Genomic DNA, 12,386 nt, shown 5'->3' on the forward strand with positions numbered 1-12,386 from the left:
CTGCTATTACACTACTACAGTACAGTAAATGCAGCATACACTAGTTTCGATTAGTTGTAATGAAAACAAAACTAAACTGAGCAATGAAAAAAAAATGAGTATGACAACCTGTAAGTTAAAAAAAAAGGTAGAAAGGTGGGAGCATGTATTGTTTTCCCAGCTCACCTCTTAACTGTAAATCACAGCGGGGGTTATTGTAAGACCTGTGAACCCAACAGAACACAGTCATAGGATTTAATTACAAACTAATAAGCTGTGACAGATGTTTAAGGCTTTGCTGCTGGGTCTGTGTGAGGTGACAGCTATACCCAACAACGACACCGTCTTCATGCTCAGATTCTTATCATTCCTGCTGAGCAAGTTTTCGTGGAAAGATTTTTGCCAAACATATTAAAGACGTGGCCGTGGATGTTTTTTGTGCCACTTTCACGACCACAAACTGATAAAAAAGTGGTTGTAAAGGAAGGCTCAAAGCCGAGGAGTAATATCGAAAAGTTCTGCAAACTGACATTGAGGTTTTTCTTCTTGTCTGAGGATTTTTACAAGAAGTGACACATGGCAGACTGAGACAGGAAAAGGACTGTGTGCCGCTGCTCTCACAGACACTGACCAGACAACCCACAGAATCTTGAACTGCCACCGATCTGCAAAGATAAAAGGAGAAAAAAATCCTACGGTGCTCTGCCATAACCTGTTTTCTCACATGCAAAAATGCCATGCTTTATCTCGTGAGTTTGCAAAGCACACAGCCTGATAACAGAAAAAACAAACTGTCAGTGAGATTATTTCAGGATTTCTTTAAAGAGAAAAATGCTAAACTTGTTCATTTTCCTTACCCTGGCGCATGACTTTCTACATCTTCGTGTCATCAGACACACAACACACACTATACTGTGGTGCATGAGTCTATTTGTGCAGAAATCTATTTATGAATATTCACAATTATCAGAGTGAACACCGCTGGCCGAGCTGCTGTGTGAAATGTCAGCTATTTTCTAAAGGAGCAGAGAGTGAAACCTTCAAAAACCTGTAAACCACACAGCATCTGTGCCCACGCACTTTTTTTAACATGGCAATACATCTTCTCATAACTGCTTTCTACCTCTCTCACACACAAACACATGCACGTCTGGTTTTACCTGAAATTACTTTATCAGCACTGTGACAAAAGCCATAGGACAGACCAAACAGCACCTCTGCATCATCACATCTATCTGACTGCCTCACACCAAGTCAGGCAGAAAGGAGCTCATTAACTGTTTCCCTGCCTCACTGCTGTGTTTTCTGACCTACACAACCTCTATCAATAAACCTGTTTAATCAAGATGACACGTGATTAAATAAGAAAGGGTGGGAGAGAAGAAATGAAGCAGCTCTAATGTCCTAATAAAACGTAGTAAAAGTAGATGGGCAGTTGAGCTGCAATTGATTCAGCATTTCTAACAGGCATGTCAGCTGATCACACTCACTCTAACTTCAATTTCATGAATAAAAAGGACAGTAAAGGCCCGTAAGACTTGTTTTAAAGGTGTATATTTAAGGAAAAGTGCGTTAATCGGAAGCATCCCTGGGTTCCTGAAGTCATCAGGGCAGCAGCGGTGGTCGCATCACTTTCTCTGCTGCGTGCTGAGTAAGTTGTTAAATGAATTAGAGGAGATGGATGTACTTAACCCCGCGAATATCACGAGTGCTTTGCTTATTTGTGCAGAAATGACACGGGCCTATTTCAAACGAGATGGCAAGAAAAATATTCTATGTGCACATAAGTTATTTAGTTTAGTATTATTTGTAAATATTTAACCATATAGCAGGAACTTTCGCTCAGTGTGGATTTCAGAGGGAAAAAAGTCAATAAAATTGCGACGCAAAAAATCTTCTGATTTCATCTCCTTTTCTTTTTTATGTCATGTGAAATCAAACATCTGCAGATACGTTTAAAAGAATCATGTGACAAGAATGGCAGCAGATAATTGAGGAGAAACTAGGGGACCGTACCTTCAAAGTCAGCAGTCGCCCGACCTCTTGTTTTCCATCAAAAGTTGAACAAACCTCTTGTCAGCGCTCCACGACGAGAGATCCAAAAATAGGCAACTGTTCTGTGGGAGGAAAAACTGTTCTAAAAAGTCAAAAGTCCGACGGATGAGTAGGAGGAGGAGGAAGATGAAGAGAAGGAGGGGGGGGTGGTCTTGCAGAAACCGCACCACCGGAGGTTGAAGTTGAAGTTGAGGAAAGCACACGGAGATGGAGCGCAGAGACGCGAGCAACCGTGCGCTGCGGGCTGCGGGGGTGAAGTAGAGGAGAGGAGAAGTAGCGGCATGTGAGGAAGGAGGGCTGCTTTGAGGAGGGTGGCAGGTAAATGAACCGCCCCTCCCCGTTTCTGATGCTCAAATCGATGATTTGCCAGCTGTGGCGCAGCTTGTCTCATTGCCCCACTTTGGTTTTTACAGCCGCTCCTCTCCGACGCGCCGCTCTCCGGGGACACGCGGAGGGGGGAGAGAGAGAAGTCACTGCCAGGAGAGCTCTCATACTCATTCATTTTCATATTTACACGCCACATGTTTGCATGTCAAGAAGAGGAAGAAGGGGGAAAAAGTCTGGTAAATAGTCGATTGCGCGCAGCGGCGTGCGTTTTTGCAGCGAATTACAGTCAAAGCCCGTTGTTTTAACAGCGAAGGGCACCGTGCCAGCTTCCAGCTTCCCTGCAGCACACCTGAGCGGAATAAGGAACCATGTAGCCAACAGTCTGATGTTCTAAATAATAATAAAAAAGAAAATGTTCATTAAAGCAGCCAGAAAAAGTGTTAAAACTGTGGAAATAACCTTAAGAATAATGAAGTCTAAATGTGTATTGACAGACGCATTAATAGACCATGTTGTTATTTTGCTCTTATGCCGAAAGCTATTTATTTTTCCAATTAATTTCGCCAATTTGAACAAGGCTTTTAGTGGGTAAATATCCTAATTATTATTCTGGCTATTCTGTTATCAACATTTATAATGCATCACGTTCAAACCAGGCTCAATTTTATTTCTTTTCTTATTTTTTTCTAGTTTTATCAGCTGTTGCTTTTTTGTTTTATTATTTTATTTTTTTTCACATGCTACTTAGTTTAACTCCGGTCATCACAAATAAACGCACACATATACACAAAGAAATGGCCCACGCATCCTTTATATTTAAGAACACAACAGGCCTGCTCAAAAATAAAACTAAAATAGAAATTAAAGGAATGTAAAATTATAAAGTTACGGGGAGAGCACATTAATTTGCTGTTTCTTTTCTTGGATATTTTTTAAGAACACAGCCTGAAGCTGAATACGCCGATAGACAGAGGACAGAGACAGATAAAAAAAGGGACTACGCTTTTCATTTTATTATCATTTTATTATCATTTTATTTATTTATTTTGCCTTCGTAGTGTTTAAATGTCATTTTTAGCTGTAACTGTGCAGTATGTATGTGTAAAAGTCGCTTTTGTTGCTTTCAGAAATTCTCAAGTTTCAGTCACATAGAAATGTAATTGAATTGTCTTAATGAAGTAGAGATTAAACTGAGAGCAGGGAGAGAAGGAAGCGTTCGTGCGCTGATTCCTGCTTTCACCATTTTCTACAAGAATGTTTCTGACAAAAAAATAAAAAAATAAATAAATATCCTCGAGCGTGAATGAATTTATTTTACTCGTGGGGTTACACACTGTAGATATGAGCCAAAGGTTTGTTTACAGTGTGTGCGCGTGCCACATGTGGTTTGCGTTTTCACTTGTGACTTTTTGCATCTTTGCGCACTTAGAAGCGTGTTGTGTTCGTGCGTTCCCGCGAGATGATTGCAAGTTTGCATCTGCGCGCACTCTAACTGCTGTACACGAGCAGGTGTGCAGGAGCCCAGCTGTTTACTTCCAACGTGAACGTGCTTCTTTTGGCGCATTTAGGACACACACACACACACACACACTGGTCCATTTCGCTATTTACATTTAAATGACATTTCATGTTGAAATTACAATTATTGAATAAAGTAGCACAAAATAAAACGTAAAGATTGATGCAGGGAAGAAATCCTGAAGTCTGTTCCGCTTGCCCACAGTACACACACACACACACATACACACACACACACACACTGGAGTCCTTATTGTAACTGATATGTACAAATACTTCTCAGAAAAGTTTATTTGTTGTGGTTTTGGGACTCCACAAAAGTTTCACTATGAAGTAACTGAAATCTGAATTTAAAAAGAAAAAAGAGAAGGAGGAAAAAATATCACACAATCTGTGCATATGATTCACACCATCTCTCTCTCTCTCTCTCTCTCTCTCTCTCTCTCTCTCTCTCTCCTTTTCCTTCCCTCCCAGGAGACTAAATGGGAATTGAGAAGTTCCAGTAAAGAGATTCAAATTTGCTTTCTGCGTAATTATAAATTCATGCTAAGTTGGGGATGTTTTCATCATTACGGACAACAGCTGGTGACTTGAATGCAGCCTCCGTTTATAATGCAACAATTCATGATGCTGCCTCTCAGAGCTCACACGTGCTGCAGTACTCATGGTGACCACAAGGGGGACCAGTGAGCCTCATCTCAGCAGAAACAGGATAGCTAATGATGACCCCTTTCTGTTAGACCCGTCTCAGACTTCAGGCTTTACATGTTGTTTTTCCAGATTTATAGACCATAGGTTAATTTAAAAAAAGAGCAAACCCTGACCCTGAACACAGAGAGCAGCAGCGACATGTGAGAGCTGTGGATGTTTTCCAAATGTAAATAGTTAATGTGCATGTATGTTGCTGAGGCAAAACAGAGGGCACATATAAAGCACAAAGAAACAGTACTGAATACGTACAGTGTATGAGCTGAGATGTTTTAATCATCTAGACTTTTTTTTCCCCTCTGAAAACAATAAACAGCTCTTGGAAAATTACAAGGGTTATACACCCCAGAATTAATCTTTCCAACCCATAACTAAATAGAGACACTGTTGCCTCTTCATCAAGCGGGTATATTTTAATTACAGGCTATTGACTACTGAAAGTAATTTGTCTCAGAAAGATGCCCAAGAGCTAAAAGACAGACGTCTCGTCTAAATCTGGAATGCTCCAACACCATTTTTTTTTTTTTTTTTTTTTGCTCTGGTTTTGTGGTTAGCCTTTGCAACTTTCCCCAGCAGTTCTTTTATAACTGCCAACCCCTTAAAGATTAACAAGGATTCTCGAAAAGACTAACACTTATCTGCTGGCTTTACTGGATTTCCACTTCTTTTTCTCCCCTTTTCTGATCACCCGAAGCTCACACAGAAATCAAAGTTTCTTCGCCCTTTCTTTCTCGCTCCTTCTTTCATTTCATGTTTGAATTTTGAAACAGAAGAGCTTCACAGACGATAACCTCTCCATTGAAATGCCATTAATCCACATCTGTGTGGAGCACGGCAGAGATGAGAGCCGATCAGAGCAGAAAAAGATGACCCACAGTGCACACTCCTCCAGCTGTTAATGGGATGTCAGTCAGCTGGGCAAAGGAAAACAGCCCAGAAGTGTAATTAGTGTTTGATATGAACTCTCCCATCAGCTGGAGCAGCTTTGTGCTACCTTGTACATGTGCAGAGAATCAGCTGAATGCAGGTGGCAGCTGCCCAGATGTTAGATGAATCTTTGTGAGTTATCAGAAAGTTTCTTCTGGTGGCTTTCTGGGACAAACTCAGGATCCCTGTACTGGGATTTCCTTACTTCTCCAGGATTATCTTTAGATTCTCAAACCACAAAGTAATCCCATCTCTCTGGACCAATGAGGATGATATTTTTCATATTTAATACATGAATTCCTGGTAAATTCATGTCATAAAGTGTTTTAAAAAGTCCACATATCCAAAAGTAGGCAGGGTCAGGAGGGTCCGTCTGATCAGGTTTGATTCATTTTTACCTATGTTGCTATAATATGTTATAAAATAACATATTTACATGATATATCTATTCTATTAAAACACAGCTGTATCATTTTCTTTTTCAGTGTATTACTGAGGCAAACCTTGTAATTACTATATATATGTGTGTGTTTGTGTGTGTGTGTGTGTGTGTGTAGTATAATATGGGGTTTTACACTAACGTATGTATAATGTATAATGTATGTATAATGTATCTATTCATTCTTCACTGAATGGCAGTGTGTTGGATGACTCACTAATGTCCACTGAAGTGGTGCATTTGCAAATATACCATCTACACTCATGCATATACTAATAAACACCCTTTAAATAGGTCCAGACTGAAGTGGACACTATGTATGAAAGTGGTAAAAATCCCTCAGCCTTGCAAAAAATACATAAATGGTAATCCTTGGAAGAGTTGACATACTGGGTACATCAGAAAGCGGCACTACTGAACTTTTCTCAGTCCCCCATCAATGGCTAATTCAGCATCCATCTTGCATCCTACCTGTACTCTGAGCTCTCTCCAGCAAGTAAAAGTCAGTCTGATGTTGACTCTTGTCTTATCTCTTGCTCTGTCTTTTTCCTTTGTTTCCTCTCTTTCTTTGACAAAGATAATAATGATTGATAATGTCTTCTTGTGCTTCTTTGCTGAATCAGCCCCTGTGCTTGGTAAAAAAAATAGCCTGTGTGTTGACATCGCTTGCTAGTGTTGTAGCAGTGTGTAAAGCGAAACTCAGCAGAAACGTCATGCGGCATCCTGGAAGCAAAAGTTGTGAAGTGCAGTTTCTCAGGAAGCTGCTGGTAAATGACGGCTGCAGAAATGTGTCAGGAATGTGAAGTTTTAAGGTCAGAAAATTACAAAGTGCAACTTTATTACAACTAATTCAGATTCAGAAAATAACTGATTAAGTACAGAAAAAACCTGGGTGGTTTACATACACCATACACATTTAAATACAGGCATATGATTAGATTTTTTTCACTAAAGTGAGGGAAGCTGTTGTTCTCCTTGGGAATGTTCAGTTAAGTTGTCCAGTGTTATCCGAGATAATGTTCATCTGCAACAAAGAGCAAGATAAAGCAGATACAGAGGATGGATTAATTTCACTTGAGATGATTTTGTGCAACAAAAGTCAGCTGATTAAAGTGAACTGGTAATTATTCAATATTTTTACAATCAACATACTGTTATTAATGGCAAAAAATAAATAAAAAAGTAAAAGTAGGTGCGTCTTTACCAGTATAGCAGAACAATTTCATGTGAAGTATTTTATCAAGATAATTTGTTAATGCATCTAACTGCTTTTTGCACATACCATCATAAGATCATTGTCATTTTTTGTTACATTTTTTTCTAATCTAAGTTTTCTTTTAGATAAGAAGTTGAGCTTTGAACAAAACAGTTTTTTGCAGGGCTTTTTAAACGAATAATAGACAACTGTGATGTGACCCCTGCAACTTTTTATGAGACGTCATACGTTAAAATGTTGAAATCAATGGTTTAATTTTTAACAATTAGCAGTAGCTGTCAAACAAATATAGCACAACAGAAAATATAATTAATTTTGTGTCTAAACTTTAATTTCGTAGAGTCTTGAGGTTTACAATTTATTTTACAAAGTTGTCACAGAAAAAACAGGCAGCAGCTCAGAGAAGTAAATTAAAAACAATACACATGCAATGTACACTGTACAGCAAAATACACAAAACCTACATGTCACGTCACATGATGTCAACGAAAGCCATAAAAAAAAAAAAAAACTATATCTCATATCAAATCAGTGCAACAGCCATCATACAATTTCTTTTAAAAGTACAGGAAAGTATGTTAAACTTAAGCTTAGTACTTTAGTAAGCGTTCTTAGTTACTTTCCATTACTATTCTACTGAATGGTTTTTAAAGTGGTCCTGGAGCTTTACTTAAACAAATTAATATTCTTTTGGTGCTTTTGAGCTGCTGACATATTTTCTTTGGTGTGACGTCCAAGAATATACTTTCTTTTAAACCTCTTGTTTACGTAGGGAGTCGTCGCCATTCTGAGCCTAACATACAAGCTTGTTTGCGACATTTGTTACCAGAAGATTCCACTAGGGGGCGCATTTGAGAACTCAGATTGAAAGGACTTAAATTTGGAGGGTGCAAATAAAACAGTAAACATGGTGACAATAGAGGAGATTAGTGTTAGTTTTTTTTTTTTTATGATCACAGCAGAGAAAACTACAGCAGCGTAGATGGTAGATGGTATAGTAAGACCCCTAAACCAAGCACATATGTCTTTAAAGTTTTCCATCCTTTTAATTGCTGTCCAGTGAAATTACACAGCCCCTACCGGTTACTCGCATATTACAGCTTGTAAACACATATTTTTAATTTCTGAGGACATGCACAAAGGATGCTTCAGTTGTAAGAAAACAGGGAATTATCAGCTAATACTTCAGGTTATTTACCTTAAAGATGATACCAATTGCACTTAACTGTCAGGTATCCTGTCATGGTTTCAGGAGGAAAAACATCTGAATAACCAAAAGGGAAAAACTGCTACAAGAGAAAGTTAAAGCGTTCCACTGGCATCCATCCATCCAGCCATCCATCCTGCATTTAACCCGTGGCTTGTTTGTGTCAGGCTTGCAAACACGGCTGGATGTCGTGCACGTCATGCAGCACAGAGCCGTGGGAGCTGCAGACTCTGTGTTTGACATGCATCTCAATGCAGCGCTGCCGTCACAGTGAGACACCCCATCTCCTGGAGAGTCTATTAGCTGTGCTTAATTAAACAAATGTGATTAGACTGATCCAAACTCACACAACTGAATCCTCAGTAAGGAGTAAACCATGAGAGGAGGCTGCAGAGAGAAAGTCGAGTCACGCATGGCTTGGCTTTATTAATAGCGCCTATTACACTAACACATGCCACTGCAAGCTGCAGAGTTAACGCCTGAGTAGTGTGCACGTGCGGCGATGTTTCAAGTCCGCTTCTGAAGTTTGTCAATCACAGTTTAGTCCTAAATGTCAAGAGAAAATGAAACTGGGAGAGTCTGGATAAGCTGATAACTAATAAGAGATTGATTACTGGTAATTGAGTGTGAAAACGTGGGTGGGATTTAGCCACGGCTGTCTGCTGCAACCAGGTGGAAGGCAACAGGGAAATTTTCACATACTTGTAAAAGATGAATCACTGACAGAGAGATGAGACAGAAACTAAAGTGCTAATATTTCAGGGGGATTTTAACTCTGAGTCATTTCAGTTCAAATCAAGCATAAGCTGTTTCTGTCAAAAAATATTATTTGCTACTCAGCAGTACACTTGTTGAGAAAGGAAAAAGTAGCAGAAGGAAGCAGACTTCCAGAAACTGAGTTAAAGTTTGAACTCTCTCTGCCCTCAGCATCTCCTGAATTTGATTGTGCACTCATTACTCAATCACAGACAACCTAGACATCCAGGGCAGTGCTGTTTAAAACAACAGTCTGTCTATGTCTGAGTGAGCTGATGGGTCCTGATGAGCGACTGCAGGTAAAATGGCTCTGATATATTACTGGGTCAAGGCCAATTCGGACTAACGAGGTCTTCAACTGTACCTTAAAAAGTTCAGGAAGTTCAGTTTAGTTTAAATGCCCATCAGAAGAGGAACATAGACTCTTATTGTCTACTCTATTAACAGAGTTTTTGTAGATCTATGGGTGTTCAATGGTTTGTTGATAATGACTTTAAAACCTGGTAGATGCAGTTTATCTTATTGCTGTATGAATTTAAGTTTTTCTTGTGGTTTATTGTACAATACTGTTCACAAAGTACTTTCAAGTGCCATATTGCTCAACTTCTTCCCCAAAATGCCCAATAGTATTTGCATTGGGTTGGATTTTTGCCATGGTTCTCAGCATTTTACTCATTGTAGAATCAGCCAACATAATGCATATCTTTTCAGTTGGAAACGGAGGTTAACACAATGCTGAGCCATCAGTGCCTGATTTATCAAAATTTGTAACTAAAGAAACACTTTCAAATTTCAATATGACTGGAGACATTGGAGTTCTCAAAGCTGCAACACAATTATTATTAATGCAAAGTCAACCAGTCCCTTTGAATTCTGTACGTTCTTGCGATTTTGTCCAATCACGGCAACTTAAATGCAATTTTGACTAATTTCAGCACTCCATTGTCTGAAATAAGCCAGATGATTACCACCAAGGACCAGGCATGACCATTTTCTAGAGTTATGCATGAAAATGGAGGTAAACTGTTTTACACCACGTCTAACATTGTGTTGGAAGACAAACTAAAGTTGTCAAAGCTGACACTTCAAGACACCACCAAGAATGTCTGAAATGTGTGAACAAACAAGACAAATCACCACGGTGGAGTCTACAACATCTAGATCTGTTTAAATTGCTGAAAGAATCAGAAGAGATATTTTTTTTACTTTTTTTTGCGCTTGCTGTTGGAATAATTATTTTTTTGTTGCAACTTTTCACAAAAGCTGCCACGAAATCAGGTGCAGTAGTTCACAACAATCATTAAAAAATGCTTTCAAATCCTGCAGAAACTGAACAGAAAATACAGCTTGGTCTGTATTACTTCTCCTTCAAAATATACTGAATTTTCCAGTAAATTAGATGTAAATGAGCACAGTTTGATCCATTGCTTACTGTAGTGTTTTAGGACTTGTTGGCATCTGACATTTAGAGTAAGGTTTATAAGTAGTCTATATACATCAACTTTTTGAACATGTATTTTAAACAATAAAAACATTTCCATAAACCTAAGCAAACTGTGAGGTTAAACTGTTGCATTGATTCATGATTCCTATAACTGTACCACATCTTTCCACCTCCTCTTTCACCTTCAGTCATGGAGCATGTGCTGCTGTCAAATATTGTCACACTGATGCATTAAAGGACACCTTGTGAATATTTCAAGGACATTTGCAGTAATTTAACCATGTGTATTTATGTGGCTTTTACATGATTTGCATGATTCTTGTTTAAAAACAGAGCATATACCTCATTTTTTATGTTCAAACTTGAAATCAGCCTCAACAGTTGAACTTGAATTCATGTTAAGCATTAAAGCAACACTACACAAGTTCCTGACCTTACAACTCTGGTTTTGATGGCATACTGACATTCATTATGTACATTCCTAAAGCCATTGTAACCCTGCAGCAGCCCGGGGTGGAGAAACTGCACTTCACAACATTTTTTCCGTCTTGGTGACACATAACAACTGTGTTTTTGTTGCATGTTTCGATTTAAACACGCATCATTGCTGATTCAACAAAGAAAATGCAAGAAGGCATTATAGGAGGAAGTGAGGTAAAGACAGAAAGGATGTGGCAGAGCATGAGATGAGACAAAAGTCAACATGGTACTGACTTTAACTGGCTGGAGAGAGCTCAGAGAAGAGAGAGGATGCAAGACAAATTAGCCTTCATTAGGGGGCACCACAATATAAAAAATCTACCAGGGGTAGATTAGGGTGCTGCACATTGGTCAGAGAACAAGTCTAATCTGTAATTCAGTGCAGAGAAGCCATGGTTAAAAGCAAGTGTGGTCAATCAATGTGTCACCCTAAATGGGTACTAAAGTATCTGTATTTCTATTTCTACTTTAAATTGTAACTTTATTATTTATCCTGATCAAAAAGACAAATTTCCAATCCCTGTGAAAGTTTCTGCTACCTAAATGGAACCTCGGACACAGACAAGTTGTTAATAAAAGATAGGATGTCGTGTTTTTGATTGAACTGAGACCCTGAAATGCCAACCCAGAAAGAACAATATAACAAAACCTGGAAGGGCATCAATAAAAGATTATTATTATTATTATTATTATTATTATTAAATATGTTGCTAAGACCAATGGGAACAATAAGTCATCAGGGGAATCCAAATGAAAGCTAAAGCAGGCAGAAGTCCTGGTGAGTCAAAGCTCCAAGTCAACATGAAAAGTTGACAACCATCTGGTGTTGAATGATTGCGACACTGGTCCTTTACTACTTATGGGATGATGATGATGATGATGATGATGATAGAGTTCAAATCCCTCAAGGACGCTGCTCTGCCTCGAGGAAGGGCAGAATGAAAAAAAAACATTACATCAGCACTACACGACAGCACCTGGATCCAACTGGACTCACAGCAGTCTGACTACCACTTTTTTATGACATCCATCCTGTTTGAATTCTTGCTTGTGTTGTTCTTACTCTCAGATATCGCTGTGGAGGAAAGCATCTGCCAAATGACTGTAGAATAGAATAGAATATATATATATAGAATATAATGAGAGCGTATGAACTTGCTGAATGACTGCTAAGACTGTAAATGAGTATTTCCGTTAGGTATTCAAGCAATTGACAAATCATTTATTGGTGTGTTGTGTTTTTAAAAAGGGGCAGGTATTATAAGTTTTCTTGCTCCTTTTCAAGCATGGTTTTAAGATGTACTTTTGATTTGTTTTGTGTAGTTATGTG

The 12,386-nt window shown here is 38.7% G+C and overlaps 1 protein-coding gene across 6 annotated transcripts in view; it reads right to left on the reverse strand.

The window, feature by feature from the left end:
• LOC121641335 (DNA-binding protein SATB1) overlaps positions 1–2,334 on the reverse strand; it is a 60,108-nt gene extending 57,774 nt beyond the window's left edge. For 3 of the 6 annotated variants that reach the window (XM_041987419.1, XM_041987418.1, XM_041987415.1), the window contains exon 1: positions 1,996–2,333. The gene's annotated coding sequence lies outside the window, so the exon portion shown is untranslated. Of the gene's footprint in view, positions 1–836; positions 947–1,995 lie in introns of those variants that run through there. The other 3 variants (XM_041987421.1, XM_041987420.1, XM_041987417.1) reach the window with 2 other exon arrangements.
• Positions 2,335–12,386: the final 10,052 nt, after the last annotated feature.

The sequence above is a fragment of the Melanotaenia boesemani genome, chromosome 6 (genome assembly GCF_017639745.1).
Source record: "Melanotaenia boesemani isolate fMelBoe1 chromosome 6, fMelBoe1.pri, whole genome shotgun sequence".
Classification (NCBI taxonomy): Eukaryota; Metazoa; Chordata; class Actinopteri; order Atheriniformes; family Melanotaeniidae; genus Melanotaenia; species Melanotaenia boesemani.